Here is a 22,356-nt window from a genome sequence, read left to right on the forward strand (position 1 = left end):
CCCTATCCCTCTCTTCCAGACAAGTCCAGGCACTTAATCACAGCAATGTCTTCTGCACCCAAAACCTTGGTGTGGAATTCACAAGCCAAACACCCTGGTTTGTTTGTCAGCGGTTGCATCCGCGTTAAGCTCTGTGATGTAGTTGCTATTTTTTATTTATTTTTTGTTATTATTATTATTACACACGATAATGATAAGAATACTTTTCATTTAACAGCAGCTTTCATGGTGCACAAGGTGTGTTTGTCGCTGTTGGCAGCATTGCCTCTCGCTGGCCTTCTCCTCGCTCAGTCAAACAGCCTGTCACAAACACTGCTACTTGTTTAGCCACCAGAGAGCCATTTCTGTGGCAGCGGTCGATGTCTGTCACTGTGACAACTGTGTCATGTTCTGACACGCACAGTGCACGCACGCACGCACAGCCACACACACAACTGCGCACACAGACACGCAAATACTCTCTCACTCGCACACACACGCAGTGCATGGGGTTTACACAAACCATACATCCTATATTTCAGAGCTGTCACATTGAACAATGACTAATGGAAATTCATCTCCTTGGCTGGCGATTGCAAGAGACATGTTGTGCCCATGCGAATCACGGCACCCTATTGCCGATGAGTCGGGCACTTCCCTTTTCCGTGGCGTGATAGCGGAGGCTCCTGGCGTCTGTGCCAAGGCTGTGGTTGGCTGGAGCCAGAGGAGAGATACTTCATTATGGCCCCATTTATCACCCTAGGGACATATTGGCTGCGCGCCCTCTCTCTCTCCACACACACTCGCTCGATCACTCTCACCATCTCCCTCCGCCAATCTCCCTACCCCCACACACACTTGGGACACACATGCTAAACCACATCCCGGACACACACATACACACTCCTTTGTGTTTCTATCTGTACAGAGAGCTCAAAAGGTTAAAAGAGTACCTGTCTGAATTGATATTGCCGCTTTTGATTGCTGATATATTCCCAAATAATTGACATACAAACCAAGCATACTGGCTTCAATTTGAGCAAGGAAACACACACACACACACACACACACACACACTTCAGTAAACCACTAATCCCAGCCCTGATAGAGAGCTCTGAGAGGAGAGCTTGTTAGTACCGCCAACACCCCCCTCCTCTCTCACTCTTTTCCACCCCTGCTCTCCTCTGCCCTTAACTCCAGGAGCCTGCGGCGCCGTGTGAGCCCTGCCCACTCCACCTGCTCTCCCTGTGGCTGGGCACGCTGCAGGGGTGGCACTGGTGGCTGCCTGGTGGCTACTGGGTGGGTCTCTGACATTCACCCTGTTATGCCTGTGTGGCTCCCACAGCCTCCAGGGCCAGGAAACACACGCTCGCACACCTAACCCAAATGGCTAACAGTGCAGTGATCCAGATACAGTTGCCCTGACTGTTCACAGCATCCCACCCTTGCTGCTGGAAGAAGACACCCAGAGCTCGTGGTGGCGTGGCCTCTACCTAACCGTGCATATGGATCACATTCTGGCTAATTACATTGTTAGGCTGCCAGCGAATGACACAGAGCTGCCTTTTGAGCTTTTTTATTTAAGGCAGCCTGACATTATAAACAGGGGGGGCGTAATGAAGAGAATCTGGGTCTGTGACGCTCATTCCTCATGTGACCCTATGGGACACGAAAAAAGTGGAAAACCTTTCCAGAAACGAATGGAAGAAATGAGAAGAAAAAAAAGAAATTCTCTGTTTTTCTTCAGGGTCAGTCCCAAGTCCCTGGCAGTGGTGGAAGTGGAGGTGTTGCCCTCACTCTCTAGCCGTGTGTTTGGGGAGAGTTCCAGTCCATGACCCAACTTCCCAGGCTCCTGAAACTAGGCCAGGTTGTTCTACTTTTCCCGTGACACAGAGACTCTGAGAGAGCCGCTGCTCCTGGGAAGCTCCTTATTAGTTCCCACAATCTGCCCTGGGCCGGCGAGCATTAACGCCAGAATTAGACATCCCTGTCGCCCCGAAACTGAGACGAAAAACCAGAGCATAACTAGTCATGTGTTTCATCTTCAGAGTCCAGGACAGCCCGCCTGGAAGATCTTGGCCCGCTCGCAAACCCCAACACTCCCCACTCTTTCTATCACAGATAACAGGCAAGGCTGAGGGAGTGGCTCGGTCGAACTTGACATATGATATACGACACAGAGGCATTAGCACATGACCTCTGCCTCGCTGGCTGGAAGCGGTCAGCAGCAGCGGTTATGTAAATGTCTCAGAGATGACCTATGGTCTTCATCAGGTCAATGCATCAAGAATCACTGGAATTACTTTAAAATGGACTCCAAATTGGCCAAAAAAACCTCCCCCTTGCTTTTGGCTCAGTGTTCTCTGAGAATGTGAGTTTGACAAAAAAAAAAAAAGTCATAAGGCCATAATGAAGGTTTCTGAGAGTCAAAATGTGGCTCTTCTGTCCTTTTGACCATCTGTCCAAGTTTGATCAAAGAGTGCAATTATGGAACCCAGTTAAACCCAATTAGCACACTGCTTAGTGCAATTTAGTCACTTTTTGAAGCATGTCTAAAACGATTTGAGCACTCTCCCTTCTTCCAATAAAACTTAAAAAACCAACTCACTCCTCCTCATGTTTTATGGAATCCTTAAGTATTTCTCAGAGAAACCAACACTTGATAAACCACTTTTTCCGACAACACAAAATGCGACATGTCTTCTCTTAGATGATTAATTACACTGCGTCTATGCTGCCTGAAGGTGATTTAGTTCCAAATGACTATCAGGGTAATTAGCTCTGTAAGACCACAGATTTTAATTCCCACCACCTTAAGCGTGAACATTTCAAATAAACTGACAAATAAAACAGGGATTACAGGCTTTTAACAATTTGTAAAGGAAGAACTGTCAGGAAGTATGCCACCGGCCAGATCTCCCCACTCCCATCATGCCCGTGTGATGGGAAAAATAAGGCCTGTGGATGACTGTGGTATTTGTCTCCCACTAATAATATGTCACGTTCACAGTTGTTTTTTTTTTTTTTTTTAACACACAAGCTAAATGTTTTAAATGGCACATGTTGCTGTGCACCCTTTATTGAGAGTGGACTGACTGGTGTGTGTATGCATACGTGTGTGTGTGTGTGAGGGGGGGTGTTGGGGGGGGTGTACTGTGGTCACTGGTTAAGGTACTGACAGCTCGATGTGCTTGCCTGGGACGAGGGGGAATGTGAGCGGCCGGCCTATCCCAAACGCTCCAGCTCGCTCGCTCGCTCACTTTTCTTTTCTCCCTTTCCTCACAGGATTTGTTTTCATGATGCATCTCTCTCGGTCACACACACACACATACAGTATACACAAATATTCTCTCACTTGCTTTCTCACCCTGTCTCCCTCACTGTCCTTCTCTCTCTCTCTCACTTCCCTTCTCTCTCTCCCTCACTCACTCACTGTCCTTCTCTCTCTATTTCCAACCCTTTCTCCCTCTCTTTCCCTCTCTTTCTCTTTCCCTTCCTCTTTTTCTCACTCTTTCTTTCACTCACTGCCCTTCTCTCCCTCTCCCTCTGGAACAGAGGAATGATGGCAGGAAACGCTTTCGCATTGACAGACAGCTCCTCAGAATAACTTTTCCCTCTGGCCTTTCTTATCAGGAGTGCTGAGTGGCAGGCTGGTTTGCTTGGCTGTCCTCTCGCCTCTCCCCGCACCCTTGGGAGTAAGGGGGGGGGGGGGGGCTGTGGTGTCACAACACATCGCAACCTGACACCTGGGACCCAATCACAACAGAAGCCACGGTTACCAAAATGGGACTGATTTATGTGCCTGTAACTGACAAGGATGTTCTCTCTCTCTCTCTCACTCTTTCTCTGTCTCTCTGTCTGTGTCTCTCTGGTAAACAATGTCTCACAGGTAAACAGTTAACCAAATGACCTGATCAGAGGGGATTCATTGTCTAATGTCATTAGTCACCTTAAAGGCTTACAGGATGTCGTTGTTGTTATCTTGGCCGAGCCCTAAGCGCCTGCCTGTTCCTGCTCTAATCTGCAGCGTGTGTTAGACATCGCTCTGAAACTGCGTTCGAGGATAGAGATAGCGGAAACCAGCACGTAAATCCTCACTGCTCGACGCCCTCGCGCAGAGCCACAGGAGACTGAGACGGAGCGAGAGCGCAGCGGGGGGCAAGAGACGAGACGAGGCAGGTGGAAGAATTGGTGGCGGCCCACGCACCGTGCTCCTCCGATCAATAGGCACACCCACCACCCCCGGGAGCAGAGAGAGATGGGCCAAACGGTAAAAAAATGAACCTGACCTATTTCTTTCTCTCCCACCTCCTCTCTCTTTTTCTGCTTGCCCTGTGTACTTTATCTGCCCCTCAACCTTCCTCGTTTTTCTCCAGATACACGCGACAGGAGACAGGAGACAACACTCTTTAGTGCCCCTTGCAACCAATCTGGGTAATGTGCCGGGCAGTGAAAAGTTGTCGGCACGGGGGTGAAGTAGGAGGGTGGGCAAGACTGGTCTGGTCTGGGGAATGTGACCGCCTGCGTGCCCGGCCTCGGTGGGCAGCGTGACAGGAGAGGAGAGGAGAGGAGAGGAGATGGGCGACAGGCGCCCATTGGTATGGCACATGGCCTGTTCCACTGACAAAATGTTTTGGATGTTTTCCCCCGCCTGCCCGCAGCCTACTCACACGGGGGTGCCACTAACAGAAGCGCCGGCGTGCGCACGAGGAATGCAGCGACTGATTTACGAGGCGCTCTCAGGCAGACACACGAGAGATAAGGGCTGAGGGACTCTCTGCCATACAGAAATAAACTGCACGCACTACACCATTCACATGCCTCAGGAAGGTCTGACGGCATCTCAAAGAGTCAGAGATTGGACACACTTGGGCCACAATGTATATGACATATGCACATGCCATACCATTGCTTCACTGTCCACACACACACACACACACACACACACACACACACACACACACACACACACCTCTCTTTTGAAGACAATAGGCTGAGCCTTTTCACCCATACTGCAGCGCAATAAAAGGGAAGGGGTTAAAAATAAAGAGAGAGGCATGTGGCACAGCTGTGAGAGGCTTCAGATTCAGATCTGTGTGCTTGTGCTGTCACTCCACTTCAAATCTCAACAGCTGAGATGACAGGGGGCTACTGCTACTCCTTTGGTTGGCCCCTTGCTCTCTCCCTCTCTCTCTCGCACACACACACACACACACACACACACCACACACACCACACACACACACACCACACACACCGCACACTCTCACACCGCACACACACACTTTACTGTGCTAAAGATAAAATAGCTCTCCACCAGCACTCTGCAGATGCATGGTGAGGGGGTGGTAGAGCAGAGTTCAAGAAGGTGATCCGATCACACACACAAAAACTCAGTCCCCCGCACCCACTCCCTCTAGGTGTAACGTGGCACGCAGAAAGGTTTCAATGGTCATTCACTTAACGCAAGTAACTCAATTTGTCACATTGTCAGATCGGCAAATGGAAGTCAGAACACAACCATGGTCTGGAAAGAAGACTGCATTTTGGCAGTTTGGCAGCCAACCCATAAACTGACAACTCATTCTCGCTCTCTAGAAAAACCCTCCCTAACTGACTCTGTGATGACAGATGCAGAGCGAATGAATCGCCACCCTTGCGCCGTTTGGCGGACGTGTTGGAGGATCTGGTGCAGACGGATGAGTGCGTGCGTGCGTGCGTGCGTGCGTGCGTGCGGACGACTTTTATACGCATGTGTGAAAGTTACTCACCAGTCTTCTCCCGTCGGCTGCTCTCAGGCTGTGTTTTTCTGCGTGCTGCTCTCGCAAGACGGCCGTGTTCACGGGGTAATCAGAGCAGCGGGAGAGCCTCGGGGTGAAAGAAAACTCTCGATGCCTCCTTAATTGAAAAAATCTGTAGTATGTTCAGGAGTGGGAGAAAAATAAAAGATGGAAAAAAGATGAAAAAAAAAAAAAAAAAAGTAACCAGAGAAATATGAGGCCAAGGAGCCGATGGCTCAGAGTGTTGCTAAGCTGAGGAGGACGAGGAGGAGGAAGAAGGGGGGAAAAAAAACACTGATCAGTCCGAACTGGGTGGCAGAGCCGTTTGCAACATGGTTATGCTGCGAGAGGGAAGAAGTGAGTGCGAGACTGGGATTATAGGACAGAAAGGGAGAGAGTGAGAGAGGGAGAGAGAGAGAGAGAGAGCTGCACACTGATCAAGGAATGCATTGAGGCCAGGGTTGAGCAGCGTGTACTGAGAGCAGGGAAGAGAGGACAGCCTCCTCAGCCCAGCGTTTGCTTTCAAACACCCCCACCTCCACCCCCACCCCAACCCCCGGCCCCACATCCATCTGCAGCAGTGACACACCAGTGCCCTGCCAATCACAGCACAACAGCCAGGCAGATTAAAATCACAACACTGCATTGACCTGAGCATGGAGGGGGGGATAGACAGAGAAAGTACAGAGTTTCCTCAATTCATTTAATTCGGAACTTACTATAATGCTTTATGGCTCAGTCACTACATTATAACACATTATATCACTTCTGGAGCAGTTTAATTGCATCCTGCCTGTTGTCAACATCTGCTGAGGCTGACTAAGGACAAAAAGAATCTCACACTGAAAGTGTTAAGACCATCTCTAAAGTGTCGTTTACATGGAGCCTAGTTTGTCAAACTGATACGGATAGCTAATACAGATAGCCCTATCATCCATACGAACACTCTCTATCCGCACCTCGTTTCTGCAACGATCGCAGTCCGGGGTAGAAAGTGAGTAGATTTGAATCGGTACGGGGGCTGGTGTTCGTCTGCACGGTTTCACGCAACCTGATGACGTCACTGCCCCACGTGATCTTTTCCGCCATCTCCAACCAGTATATAAATAACTTGTTCTCCCTCAAAATCTCACTCATGGTGGGCCTCGAATTCACTAACATTAACCCAGTCTTCTGATTTTTGATTAGCCCCCTATCTTGATCTAATTCTTCTTATTCAGACGTAACATAACTTTCATGACCACAAATATAAATTGGCCAGCGATTTAATTTGCTTTTTTATTCATAAATGTATGTAAAATGCTCGGAGCAATGCATCATGGGAGATGGGATGACAGACATGTCATGTTACTGTTCCAAACTCTTTATTATCAATAGAAAAAAGAATTCATTTTCGCATATCCTTTAGTCTGACCACTGATTTTATTAACCATCATAATGTAATGTTGTTAATTGGAGCTTGAATGTCTTGTGTAATTTGTTTATCCGTTTGCTGCTTCCTTTACCTTGTGCTTTTGAGTCTCTTCTTCTAGGTTTTTCACGTTTTTTCAGTTGTGTAAATAAAGCGCTAAAGCGCCACCCACAGGCGTGAGGTATGTACTACAGTCGGTTCACCGCAATCTGCTGCCTCCGTGTTTACGCAAATCTCTCGTTGCCAGCCTCCGTATGTACGAAATTAAAAGATTCGATTGGTGTGAAAAGTAAATCCGATTCGGAGGCCCTAGACTTCGTGTGCATAGCACCTTAGAGACTGGTACTTTTGATGAGCATAACACCCGCCCTGCAACAATGACCTTACAGACTCCATGCATGACCCCCATGCCAATTACATGTCAAATAAAAAAATAGAGGAACCCAATCCACCCCGGTCACCACGTGAGCACCCGCAGAATCCCTGCCATTCATCAGCGCTATATTGGAGCGCCCGCTCCCCCAGACAAGCCAGCTATGTGCTGCCGCTATAATGCCATCTATTTTATGGCGGTGGTCTCTCTATACAGCCACTGTTCGGAGAGCTGCTGGGCAAACCCCTGAACTATAAATCTGTGCTGAAACTAAACCGCGAGAGACAACAATAATAAAAATGAACACACCTTTACCTGACAGCACCTGCCAGACAAGCCCCCTCCCCCCCTTTCCACACACACACACACAATCCACAAGGCTGAGGCCATGCCAAAGAGAAATAAACATTCCACAGCTGCCTTAATGACTCTTTACTGGACGGCATATCTCAGCGACAGCAGGCCACAGGCCAGCATGTCTACTAGCCTAGATCCAGATCTTCAGTCTGTTTTCTTACTCCGTTTCCTCCCAGTTTAATCACAAAGGACAGTAATATGATATGTACTAATTATGGGGTCAAAGCTACAGGTCTGACCAGAGGTCATATGTATTATATACGAGACAGAGGAAGTGTCTTATCTTAAATTCAAATCTAAAAGAGGGCATAGTATTTTGTTGGTGGAGGTACAACGAAAGAAAAAAAGAGAGAGAAAGGCGAAAAAAAGGAAACTGCTTGTGCTTTTTTCTGTCTTTGATGTTCCAGGTCTGGAGGAACATATCCCCTCGGAGAAGGGCTCATGTTTTTGGAGCTTCGCTGGAAGTGCCTGGGGTGGGATGCAAGGGGAGCACATGCGCTACGTGGGCAGGAAAGTGCTGAGCGTCTGGGAAATGCACACACTCTCTCTTTCTCTTTTCTGTTCCGTCTTCATCTCCCTCCTTCACCTCTCATCCGCCCACGCTGCTCTTAACGCACCTCGTCCCGCTTCATCCCCTAATTGAGGTGATCAATCAAATCACTGGTCCCTCAGAGGGAGGGAACCCCGGGACGACACTCACTGCCTCCCCTGTCAGGCACGAGGCGGGGGGACGGGGATGGAGCCGTCTACCTACAGGAGCCAATCTGCTCTGGGCTTTCAGGACGGACTCATTGATCACAAAGCTCATATGTGCATGTGGTTACATCATCACGTAAAAACACACACAATCAGACAAATAAAAGAGGAAACACACAGATATGCTGACACAGTCACTGACACGCACGCACGCACGCACGCACGCGTGACAGACCCTTGCCGACAAGAACGACGAATCTCACTGGAAAAGGAATAACGCAGCAGGATATTCATTGTGACATGATCTGAGCATATGAATAGGAAAAGTAATCAATGTTCAGTCTTTGGAAAGGCGATGGCTGCAAAATGGAACGAGAGACCTTTGTTTTAAAAATCAATTTTCCTTTCAGTTGGCTGGAAAGAAGATGGTGAGGAGACATGAAAGAAAGGGAGTAATGGCAGACGGATGTTTAGGCTGTTAAAGTCATTTTGCTCCCCACCATCACGGAGATCTGTGTCCATGCTGAAAATGGCCTTGGACACTTTATGCACATAATAGAATGTCATGATGATGGAAATAGGTCTTGTCAGTCTCCAGGAAATGATATTCCCTCTCCGCTATCTAGACTCAAGAAACCAACAATTATGGTGGGGTGGTGGGGAGGGGAGGGGTATCCTCTCTGTTCAATACAGAAAATCCTTCATCAATCATCTCCAAACATCCTCTGCAACCTACCATGAGGTTAGTATGAAGACAGTAAAACCGTGAAAAAGTCACAGGATTTGGCCAATATATAGGGTATCCATCTATGCACTGCATCTGAGAATAGCACTCAACCTCGTGGTACCCTCATAAGGCTTTAAAATGGGATCTGTCCATAGGATTGCAGATGAAGGGACCATCATTGGTGTCATTTCATGGCCTTATTACCAGGCTGGGTTTCCTCTTTCAGAGAGGAGAGGCACAGCCCGGCTCTAACCACAAACCTGACCTGCAGCCAAAGGAAGAAAAACTGCTGTGTGCTCAGAGCTGAGCTGAGCTGAGCTGGGCTGGGCTGGGCTGGCCCCGGGCCCACTGGCAAAGCCCGCCATATACACTCACTGTGTCTGTGTCTGTGTAACACTGGGGTGGGGAGGAGGGAGGATGGGAGGGGGAGAGGAGAGGCCAAAGAAAACCTTAGCCAAGTAACTAAAGGAGGATTTTGAGAATGTCAAATTAGAGCAGAGTGGGGTTAGAACAACACTGAAACTTAAGATGAAAAACAGAGGATCAAAGGGGGGGGGGGGGGGGGGGGGGGGGCTTCATTGCTGCTCCACTGTCCCATTCACCCCCCCCCCCCCCCCCACCACACCTCACTTCTCGTCTTCCAGAGACGAGGCCCAGTGTAGGCTCCAGAGAGAGAGAGAGAAAGACAGAGAGAGAGAGAGAGACTCCCTACAGTAGAGACAGAGCTTCGCCTCCGACAGCTGTTTCCGATCTGTTTATTCTCCGCTGCCGAAGATGGAGGAAAGAAGCAGCGTGATGGAAAATGGTACGTGCGCCATGCTGCAAACACACACACACACACACACACACACACACACACACACACACACACATACACACACACACACACACACACACACACACACACACACACACACACACACACACACACAGCTAATGTTCAACAGAACTCCAGATCCATCCCCTTTATTTTAACTCTTTGCACACAGACAAAACACACAAATACGGCACCCTTCAAGTGTAAGACACTTCAGTGGCTAAATGTATTGAAAGCAATCACATTTGACGCTGAACATGCCTCAGCAGCGAGGTGGCTTTTGAGGCGCTGCTTCTTTACGCAGTGCTTCACATGAGGCAATCCCACTGGAACCCAAGCCCACTCCGGGGGGGTTCGTTTCATTTCACAACCCCCAGCTGTGTCCCCTCTGCAGCACTCCATGAAAATTCCAGCGCAAGCTTGCGGTCTAGGGGCTCGCGGCTGTAGCGCAGACTCGGCCACCAGCGGCCCATCTCCCCATCCTCTGAACAACACCCCCCTCTCCCCCCGGACTCTCAGACAGCTCTGGGAGAGAGGGACTGTGTGGTCCTGAGCCGCCAGCCAGAACAAAGAGATGGGTCCTGCTCCGTCTTCTCCCTTGTCACTCACGGGGGCCTTGATTAAGTGCCTCGCCGCCCCTCTCTTGCTGAACCTCGTCGGAGTGAGCCACTGGGGTGTCCTGCCATGGCTGCCTCAGTTGTCAATCCCACCGACCAGCCAGATCTACAGGCCGTACGCCGTGAAGGAGAGGGAGGATTTATTTATGCTGTGGTAATGACTCCGCCAGCTTTGAACAGCGCCATGAATCTGAGTGACTGTCAGGATCTGCATTCCCACAGTGCACTGCTTTCAGCTTTACGTTGACTAAATGGGCGAGGGGTAGGGGGGTTCAAGATCAGAGACTGAGGTTTTGACCTTATCACTTCCCAACACGATAATAAGGCAGACAGGGGGAGCAATCAGAGGCAGCGTACCTTAGATAGGTAATAGCATTGAGAGCCGGCTTTGAATGGCACCCCATGCTGAGCCGATGGTGAGGGCTTTCCGTGAGAGATGGTAATCTAGCACGGACTCTCGGTGGGAGCAATGGGGAGAAGGTCAGCGCGGTCATGACTCAAAGCCGTTTCCAAGAAGCCACGGCGGCATCAGACTCCCATCTGTGCAGCCCGTATCGCAGTGCATACACTCTCTCTCTCTCTCCCTCACACACACACACACATGCACACGCTCACACACACACCCACACAAGCCAGCGGAATCCAGGGAAATCGTTGAATCACTCGTAAAAGATGATTATGGGCTGGGGGGGGGGGATGTCCAGGATGAGAAACCACAGGAGCCTGAAACCACACATCTGAATGCAGCTCGTCACTAACCCACAGTGGCTTGGGCCTGCCTTTCCGCTATCTTGGCCTGGCTCTCGCCTGAACTTTCACACTCATACTAGAAGGCCCTGAGAATAAACATTCAACAAGCGCCCCAGCAGACCCCGCCAGCGTTGGCACTTTGTGTCAATACGGCTAAACATCATCCAGGATTATCGTTGAAAGTTTATAGGAAAGAATAGCAAGGACATATTTGCTGGATTTGTCAAGAATGTGGGTGTAGAAGGAGGAGGAGAGAAGAGAAGAACACTAGCCTCCCAACCGGTTCCATCGTGGGGAATTTTCCCTTTTCACAAACAAACATTCATGGGCAGGGAAGGGTGTAAACCAGCGAGCTGCTCGTCCCATTCATCAGGGGCTCTCAAGTTCAGCAGGCAAACAATGCTCCAGCGAAGCGTTCCCGCTGATGCGAAACACATGCTTCCTTCTCCCATTAAAGGGCCCTTCTCTTCACACACAAGCCCAAACAATGTGCAAGTCAAGTGGTGCAGAAACCAGACAAACTGGGGAGAGGAACGGGGAAAATTCGTACTAAATTACAGGCCGTTTGGGGGAACCAACGTTTTCCCTAATAGGGATTGCCCCCAGCGCGCACACACACACACACACACACACACACACACACACACACACACAAACACGTGGCAAATAGCAGATGAGCCCTTTCATCCCTGCCTGCTGGTCCCCAACTCTGTGCACTGGGGACGAGCCCTCCATGTGATGCTGTGACATGATCAATCAGAGGATATTGACAGGTCCCAGAAGGGCTCTGACTCCAGCTTCTCACTCTGACACCCTTCTCTCTCTCAACCAACACACACACTCCCTCCGTCTAGCATGCATGCACACCCAAACACACTCACTCTCTTTCGCTCTCAAGTGCACCACACACACACACACACAATTACACAATTTCACATACACACACAATCACACAATCACACACACACACACACACACACAATTACACAATCACACACAGACACACACAAACACAATGACACAAACGATCTGCCACACCTGCGTGATCAAACTCAGACCAAATGCCCCCCCCCCCCCCCACCCCAGGCCCCCCCATGCTATAGATGAACTTATGAATATTTCATCCTCTGCCATACAGCTGCTCAGCATGCATAATGCAGCCGTACTGAGAGAAAACCAATATGATATAGGAGCCGGTGTCTCAAGAGGAACACTGCAATCCCAATACTAGTCCCGGTTTGGCCTAGACTGTCTTGTCTTGTTGTCTTTGTTCTTGTTGACTGAAAGATGCACTCAGTGGCCTGAGCGAGAACCTTCTGAGAGGAACCAAGCATAGGACAGGATGCAGGAGCAGCAAGAACTCCAGGGGAACTAGGGTGCTGTTTTATAGAGTCCATCAGAAGGGCCAAGAGGAGGCCTAACAGCAATGTGTAAACTTCATGAAGCCGGTGTCAGACTGTTCCGCATGAGAGTTTTATTTCTCTAAAAAGGAGAGGGGACGCTTTTCTCTCTCTACTCTTGTTTGAAGAAACCCCCCCCCCCCCCCCCCCCCACCCCCTTTCTTTTCCCCCTTAACTAACTCTACACATGGTCGGGCGCACGACTGGGCTAACATCCTGGAGATGCATTTACATGTGCCACTGGGGACGGCCCAAATCCAATTCCACTCAAACAGATGTCATATATCCGATGCTGAAAAAGTGTGTGTGTGTCTCTGTGTGTTTGTGTGAGCGTGTGTGTGTGTGTGTGTGTGTGTGTGTGTGTGTGTGTGTGTGTGTGTGTGTGTGTGTGTGTGTGTGTGTGTGTCTGTCTGTCTGTATGAGAGAGAGAGAGAGAGAGAGAGAGAGAGAGAGAGAGAGAGAGAGGCTAGCCAGCCCCAGGTTTTCCTCTGGTCTCTGGAAAGGAGAACAAAGGAGCATCAGCAGGTCCTAGAGAACAGGCACACAACAACAAAAAGACCAAAAAGACAGGCGGGGGGAAAAACAGCTTTGGAGTTTTGCCCCCACTTCAAAATAGCACCCACTACCTTCCCCATCCACCCACCCGCTTCTCAACTTATGCAAAAAAGAAAGCCAATTTGTATAGAAACTTAAGTCACTTCAATCAGGGGCATTCAATAGCTCCTTTATCCGGAAGAGTATTAATAGAACACATCAAAACGAGAGGCTGTCAAATCCTGTTCTTCACACACCAACAGGGCTCCTTCTCACTGTGTGCCTATATAGGATCAAGCTATAATTTGTTGCGGTTTAAAATAACTAGATTGCCACAAAGTCATCGTTCCGTTTTTATGTAACTCATTTGTCCCTAAATTAGAAATATGAAGTGGCTGTCAGAGATGAATAGCCTGACCACCGCCTCCGTGTTGCCTAATGAACGCTACGCTGTCTGAGGCCTCTGTGAGAAGCGGAAGCACTAATTGGGATCCTGTGGCTGTGATTATCTCCCATCTCCCACCGTCGCTCCCCCTATCTGTCTCTCCAACAGCTACGGTCGTGGTTCAGGGCTTCTGTTGCTTGCCCAGAAACGAGTTGCCATTTCCCAAGCGGCTGGTGCACTGATGACTGGAAGAGGGAAAATAAAAAATCCCATCAGAAGCAATCACACACCCTCCAAACATCCTTCGTCAAACATGACTTTCCTGACAAACGAAAGAAGTCGGCGTCATAAATTGTTTGCTCAGGTCATGATATCAAAGTACTCCATCATATCTTCGTTACAATTCCCCCAGAAGGTCAACTGTTCCGTCATACAGGGGGACATTTGAAATGAGTGATGATTAGAGCCTGGTTTCCCCCAAACCATTACCCAAAAGGCCTCTGAAAGACAGAGGGAGTGTCATTGTGCATGGCCACCATTCTCTCCTCGAGCTGGCAGCACAAGAAGGGAACTTTTCCACCGCAATACACCCTGTTCTGCTTATTCTGGTTTCCATTTGAATTCCTCCATCCTTTCCTCCCCTCCCTCTGCCTGTCCTCACCTCGTCCCACTCAGCACCTGTTTAATCACTAGTGGAAGTCTGGAGGAAAGCCATACTCAGCAGTTCTGGCTGAGGAAGACATCTCTGGATCACAGTCTGACCACTGCAGGCATGTTCAAACCATTTAAAAATGTATGGATGATAGGTACGTAAATGTGAATAGAGTCCAACCTGAAACACTAGCATGTTTTTACAGTAGTGCTTATAGGAAGTCAGTTTCAGTCTCTCTCTCTCTCCATCTGCCCTTCTGTATCAGGACCGGACTGCAGTCATGAGGAGTTGATGGCTTTACGCTCGAGTGCCTCACACACCTTAAGTGTGAGGCAGAACATATATTTCATATTCATTCAGGATCACCCAGCAAATTCCAAAATGTGCAAAACAGATGCGCCCACATGAAAAAGAAACAGTCGACTTCTTTATTATTGGATGCACCTAAAAATGAGGCAGAGAAGGATGTGCTCAGCTGTGGATGTGCTCAGCTGTTTTGTACCTCCATCTCACAGCTTCATCTCAAACCTTGAATCTTAACATTACTCATGCAAACCAATCCAAGGAAATGACTGTGTAGATAATCAAATTCTTTAATATTTACTCAGGGTTCAGTTCTGATATCTGAGCCTATCACATCCCATATCTATCAGGCTGGGCATTTGAATGAGCTCCCCTCGGCCTGAGCTCCTGGGGAGGGGGGCTGTAAATATGAATGAGTGGTGGTTGGTGGGGTGCGGGGGTTACTAAAGGTTGTGTGGTAGATAGCAGGAATTGTGGTCTCCTCCAATCGCATGAGTGGATGACTCAGGGGAGGACATGAATTATGGCTATAGAGTTCCATCTGCTTCTCTACTCCTCGTCTTGCTTCTTCTTTCCCTTGACAGATTTGTTTTCCCCCACTTTCCCTTCCTCCTTATCTCTCTCCCTCTCTCTCGTTCTCTCTCTCTATCTCTCTCTCTGCATGTCAGCTTGTGTTATAGGACTTTAATAACAGTATGGCAGCGAGGTGATAAGATGAATCCCAAACACACAAACACAGATTCACCCAGCTCACAGATTCATCCAGTGGAAGATTATGATCTGACTGAAATTCCTCCCTTTGAGGATAAGCTCTGGCGAACACAAGTCTTGCAGGCTGTGTGTGCAAGTCCAACCACATGCATTGCAAATTACACCTGAAAAAAGTGGGGCTGGCAGGTGCAGTCCAAAGAAATATTTCCGCTGCACTTAATTGGAGCTCATTAATGTGAACCTTGCCTGGGTTGGGTTTTGCACTACAAAGGTTGAAATCTTACACATGCAAATCACTGCAAAGGAGAAACAAACACTGGGACTTCAAAGTACGATCCTGTGAGTATATTCATTCCTTCTGGTGATGGAGCAACAGGTCAATCCTCTAAAAAAGCCTCCTGTCCCAGATAGTGAGTAAGAAGCTGGCTCAGGTCTGGTTCCGGTCTGGCCCAGGTTCGGCGGCGCCACGTTAGATCGGCTCGGCTCTGTTCCAAAGTTGGCTCCTATTTTCGGATGTCTCCTACCCATATCTCAATTACCACGCTACTTCACACCACTCACACACAGCATCTGCTACAACACAAACATGCCCTGTAGGCTGCACTTCATTCAGACATATTGCCCTGCAGTCCCTCATAGGCATATGGGGGCTAGTCGCAGAGGTGTAAGGTTGGCCTACAGACCACCACTCTTCCAGGCTAAAGCAACAGGAGGGAACGTCCTACCGTTGCTGACCACCAGGGGAGGCGGCATTTTTGCACCACTTCAAAGACGCGTTCATTCTGGACCGAGTGTGAAGGCGCTGAGGTGGTGTAATTAAACGTGACGTCTGATAAAGCACATTCACTCTGGTTGGCATGAGGCGTATAACTCCGATTCCAGCGCCATCTGCCTCCGACGCATCCCAAACAGTTGCAGGCTTCGCTAAGACGACAAGCTGTCTCAACTTTCTTCATTTGGAGCGAAGGCTGCAAACAGACCAGTGGACTCTGCAAACGGGTGCATGCAACACCAGACAGTAAATAGATTAAAGCGATCCCCTTTCTAAAGACATTAGGACATTATTCATGCAGGGGATTACATCAAAGCCACCAGCACGGAAATGGAAGCAGTGGGACTATCTTTCACCGCTATTTCAGGGAAGCAAACTTTCAGGAAGTAGAGCTGTATTCAGAGTGTTTTCTTTCAGTTTTACAGGGTCTTTTTTTGTTTTTTTTTCTGGCATGGTTTCACGAGGCATATGGAAGTTGCATTAATCACAACACACATAACAAGTACACAAGTATGTACACACGCACACACACTCAGAATAGCGAACTTGGCTCCCAAATTCATGAACTGCGTGTGTCCATTTATGAGCCCGTTCGACTTCACTTAAAACAAAAAAAGTCTCCTAGCATGGGTTCACGATATTACTGACATTCATTATGGCGCGAAGGCAGACAGAGATGTAGACAAGAAGTTAAGGTCATGAAACTACTAAAAGCTAAACTTTTTTCTTTTTTAAAGTCATCTCTGGCTCTCAGCATACATGGAGAGGGCCAAAATCTTTCATCAGTCATCATTTATGAGTCACTCAGACTCGCTTCCCTGTCTGGGAGAGAAAGAGCCCAGAGGCGGCGCCGTGAAAAGAGCCAGACACGAGTGAAGCATGAACGACTCCGTCAGACTTGAGTCACATCCACTGGTGGGAGGCGAAAGATCTTTGAAAGCGGGCCCAGATGACGCATCATAAGAGGCATTGTGCTGTTGATGAAAATGAACTGCAGGAGATGGAGAAGCAATTCGGATGCCTGTCAACCTGTCGTTAACATGCAGACACTGTAGGATAGGATTGGTTCATTCTGCGGGTGTCTTCCTGCATTCCAAACAACTTAAGGGGTTCTCCCAGGCCAAATATTCACCAATTGACCTGTATCCATGTCTACTTCTTATCCTCAGTAGGCCTCTGTCCGTCACCAGTCCAACAAGAATAGTGCTAATTTAGACCTGCAGTGATTGATAACCAATGCAGTGCCTCAGTGGCAGTGGAACACATTTAATATTTGGACTTAATGAAAGATGAGGACAAGCGTGTCTAAGAGAGACATCTTCCACCTCGTGTTTGTGTGAGCACTGACTTCTAGCACGGAGAGGCGGTGTCCGCTGTCACTGCTCTGAAACCTGATCATGACTGATGTTTGGGCAGGACCTCCAGCAGGAAAAAAATAAGTTCCACATGTAGACCTTTGACTGGTGCTTGACCTTATTAACCCCCAAACAAGGCCTTTGCCGGGACCTACTAATGACACTTAACCTGGCCTCAGCTGACTGCCAGGCCCAAACGAGTTGGACGTCTGGGTGCGGGGGGAGAAGTGCTGTCTGTGTCCGATCCCAGGAGTGGGTCAAACAACAGATGGCTAGTAGGGGATTATTTCAAACTCTGCCACCGTCGTGTTTAAGTTAAGCACAGCTCGCCCACCATCACAAAGCCACTCACTCATGCATTATTTAACCCCAACGTGATTGTGGTGTGTGTCTGTACGTGTGCATACGGCCACGCAATACTTTACCCCACCCGGTGTGTTAAGCCTGTCATTTAGAATGCACAGTCTCCATGTGTCAGTCTGGTGTCAAGAATCAAACCATGCACACATGCCAAGTCCAACCCTCTGGCAGAACACACACACACACACACACACACACACACACACACACACACACACAGACACACACACACACACACACACACACACACAGACACACAGACACACACACACACACACACAGACACACAGACACACACACACACACACACAATAGCAGCTTTAATTAAATCAACCAAACAACAAGAAACCACAAGCAGCTATGATACCACAGATCATATACATTGCAGCTAGGGGGGGCTTATCTTTCCAAAGAGCGCTTATTTAAATTGAACCAACAAGCCAAATCGAATTTGTAATGCCATGAAACCCCCTTATTACGCAAGCAAATCCCTGATTAGTGGGCACAGATTCAAAGAATAATTCTATTTACAGCCCTTTGTGGAGATTACAAATATTTTGAGCTGTATTTATTGGAGAAACATGATGTTTGGAGCACGAAGAGTGATGACAGGCTCTGAATGTGGTTCACTGTATGATGGGGTGCCTGAAAATAGCTGGTTGATAGTTTTTTTTTCATGTTACATCCACACGCTTGCATGATCATAAGAATCCATAGCTTTGAGGTCCAGGCTCTTCAAAAACGCAATTTTTTTCCAGGGCATCAGTCTGGGCACAATGAAACAATCACCCAGAGCTTTTGATCAGCCTGCGTGGCACCTACTCTAAGCTCGCCGCATCCTCCGGGCCAGGCTGGCTGGCTGGCTGACTGACCGACTGACTGGACTCATCTAGATCCACTGCCGCCAAGGACAGGGAGGATTCATGACCGTGATGATTATAAAATCAGTCCCATCACTCTTGACAGAAAATGGTTTGGAAGTATTTGTAACATTCCGCCCAGCCTCACAAGCTCATATGATTGAATACTGAATAGTCTTTTGCAAATATGCACACTTTAGACAACAATTGTAGCCACTGACAAACGGTTAAATCAGTAATCTGGCAGATAAAAACTGCACAAATGCTGACGCTTTCTGCTCACCACAATGTTCCCCAGGCTGCACACAATATACAGACAGTGGCCAGCATGGTGGTGAGCTAATGCCGCAAACATGGGAGCCTCCTTGCCCGCGCTGAGCCCCTCGTTTCACAGGTGCAGTGGTGCCCCAATCTAATTCCATGAGAGACGGGCCGGTGACTCCTCCTGCCGATGACTCTGTGTCGTGTTGTGTGTGTGTGTGTGTGTTTGTGTGTGTGTGTGTGTGTGTGTGTGTGTGTGTGTGGCTGTGCGGCCGAGGCGTCTTGCCCACTCCACGGCAGAGGGACTCCTTTGTGTTTGTGCGGGAAGCCTGTCGGCTCTCCAGTCAATTGTCTCACGTCATTAATCACAGGCGACAGTCAATCGCCTGGAGCTAATATATGTGCTGGTTCCCCATGGCTAATTCAATGAGGTCTTATTACCGCTGTGAGGCCAGACCAGACCAGACCAGACCAGACCAGCCTCACAGGGTCCCTAAAGTTCTGACCCACAGAGCTGGACCCTCAGCAGCCCAGTTAGCAATCAAATGGAACCAGACAGAGTCATTAAATAGAGTTTACAACGAGGCACAAAGAGAAACTGTGGCGTGGAGACCACTTGTAAAAGACCAATTCAGGGCCACGTCCATTCTCTGGTTTCATGTCGTGGGTGCCCAAACATTTTATTTTGGTTGCCATGCAGACGGAGTGGACTCCTGTGCTTGATGCAAAAGCCAGCACGCTGTTTATCCCAGGCTGCTTGTTGACTTTCTGAACACGCACACAAACACAAACACAAACACAAACACAAACACACAGACAAGCCTGCTTCAAACGCATGCCTTGTTTACCAGATTCATTATTCATACTAAAGGTGCACAGCTTGCCACTGTGTGAACATTTACAATTCAAACAGGAAAATGAGTGGCAGCGTCTTGCAGTTGGGGCAAGGTTACAGCCAGCTGAGCAAGAAGTTAGAGGGCAACAAAGCCAGCAAGAGGGGTCGAGAGAGAGAGAGAGAGAGAGAGAGAGGCAGAGAAAGAAAAAGAGAAAGAGAAAGAGGAAGAGAGTTACTAAGAAGGCGAAATAATGAAGGATAAACAAAGATAGTGAGTACCTGCTATGGCCTCCACAAAGAAAAATTTAAAAGGGAAAGAAGCCAAGGTGGAGCTTCAAGATGAAGTGCATGGCATTAGATAATGACAGGGGAAAGGGAGGCTGCGGTGTTCTTTAAAAACGAGAGCTGTTCCTACATAGCTTTGGCTTCTTCATACCTCGCGGAGCACCAGCTGAGGGAATAGCAGGACTGCAACAAAATGGCCGGAGGGAGGCTTCTGTTTACAATGGGCTTGAAAGACCAGCCTCTACCATCGTCCAAAATGGATTTATCGCAAATGAAATCAGCCGTGGCTGTCCTTAGAGATGGGATGGGTCATTCAAGCCACTGGCAAAAAACAAGCTCATTTGCGCTACAGTGTAAACACTGGGCTGTAACACTACCCTGTGGTCTCCGAAGCTGTCCATCACGCCATGGAGAACAGCATATGATTAAGAGGCCTATCCGGGTCTCCTTCTGTCTCTCCTTTTTTCTAAACACACACACACAGCACAAACAGAGAGAGAAAGAGAGAGAGAGAAAGAGAAAGAGAAAGAGAGAGAGACACACACACAAATGCGCACACCCAAGCGCACGCTTGCACTCCACACATGGTGTCCTTAAGAGCTACCCCCTCCAGGCATCTCCTGCTGAAAGATGGAGAAGTCAGGCATCCAGCACCTGCTCTGTCCCCCCCCCCCGTACACACACACACACACAGACACACACACACAGACACACACACACAAACACACACACACACGCACACGCACAGACACACACACACGCACACGCACAGACACACACACGTGCCACATGCGCCGCCATTGTCCACCTGTGGGTGAGATAAAAGGGCAGAAACCTAATCTGACCATAGAGCAGCAGGAGATCCTCTGCTAGTAGAGCACAGCACACCACTGCTCCATTTCTCTCTCTCTCTCGCACACACACACACACACACACACACACACACACACACACACACACACACACACACACACACACACACACACACACACACACACACACACACACACACACACACACACACACACACACACACACACACACACACACACACACACACACATAATTTCACGCTCATGTGTATGACCCAAAGATTCACAATTCACAACTAATTATACTGCTGTCTGCCTTTCATGTCAATCATGACACACATGGGCCTGTTGCTTGGACTGGGCCCAGCTCCCTACCCTCCCTGCCTCCCTGCCTCTGTCCCTGCCTGACTCCCTGCCTCCGTCCCTGCCTGACTCCCTGCCTCCGTTCCTCCCTGCCTCCCTGCCTCTGTCCCTGCCTGACTCCCTGCCTGACTCCCTGCCTCCGTCCCTGCCTGACTCCCTGCCTCCCTCCCTCCCTGCCTCCCTGCCTCTGTCCCTGCCTGACTCCCTGCCTCCGTCCCTGCCTCCCTCCCTGCCTCCCTCCCTGGTGTCCCCTGGCCTGCGTCCTGCATGCCACAGCAGTGTAAGGCAGCTGCTGACCGGCTACTCGGGCAATCACAGAAAAACAATCAGAATCAGTGAAATAAGAAAAGTGAGAGTAGAAGTAGAAACATAATAAAATAAAATAAAAGTATACACACAGAAATACATACACACTTTAAGTAGAATAATGTATAAAGTTAAGTAGTAATGCGTGCTACATTATGCTACCTATTGCACAGTTCTGGCAGGGTGGTTGGGTCCATAGTAGGGATTGCCGTGTTTGTGTGTGTGTGTGTGTGTGTGTGTGTGTGCCTGTGAGCCACCGGAAGTGTGTGTTTGTTGTGATGGAGGAGGTGAGGACGCTCTGGATGGTGGCCCTGTAGAACTGCCTATGAACTTGGTTGGAGATGTTCATATCCCAGAGCGGCATGAGGACAAGCTCACTGGATGACCTCAGACGAGCGGGCCTACCATTTCAGGTCGCTGGTAAAGGTAGCACCCGGGGGGGGGGGGGGTACACAAGAGGGTGAGAGAATGCCTGAGCAGCACACACACAGCCCATTAACTGGGGACCAACAGAAAGTCCCTAGAAAAACGCTTGGCTGGTAAAATGCATCGCAAAACAAACAAACAGCAGAGGGCTGTAATTAAACACAGATGCTGTAATTGAGGCCTTTTTTTTCAATTTTTTTTTTGTGCTTTTTCAATTTTTTCTCCATTG

The 22,356-nt window shown here is 48.8% G+C and overlaps 1 protein-coding gene across 1 annotated transcript in view; it reads right to left on the bottom strand.

Annotated features, from left to right (window-relative positions):
- Positions 1-5,788, bottom strand: part of prickle2b (prickle homolog 2b) — a 39,908-nt gene extending 34,120 nt beyond the window's left edge. The window contains exon 1 of the mRNA XM_080845422.1: positions 5,751-5,788. The gene's annotated coding sequence lies outside the window, so the exon portion shown is untranslated. The remainder of the gene's footprint in view (positions 1-5,750) is intronic.
- Between the last annotated feature and the right edge of the window lie 16,568 nt (positions 5,789-22,356).

Source organism: Sprattus sprattus (assembly GCF_963457725.1).
Source record: "Sprattus sprattus genome assembly, chromosome: 10".
In the NCBI taxonomy this organism is placed as follows: Eukaryota; Metazoa; Chordata; class Actinopteri; order Clupeiformes; family Clupeidae; genus Sprattus; species Sprattus sprattus.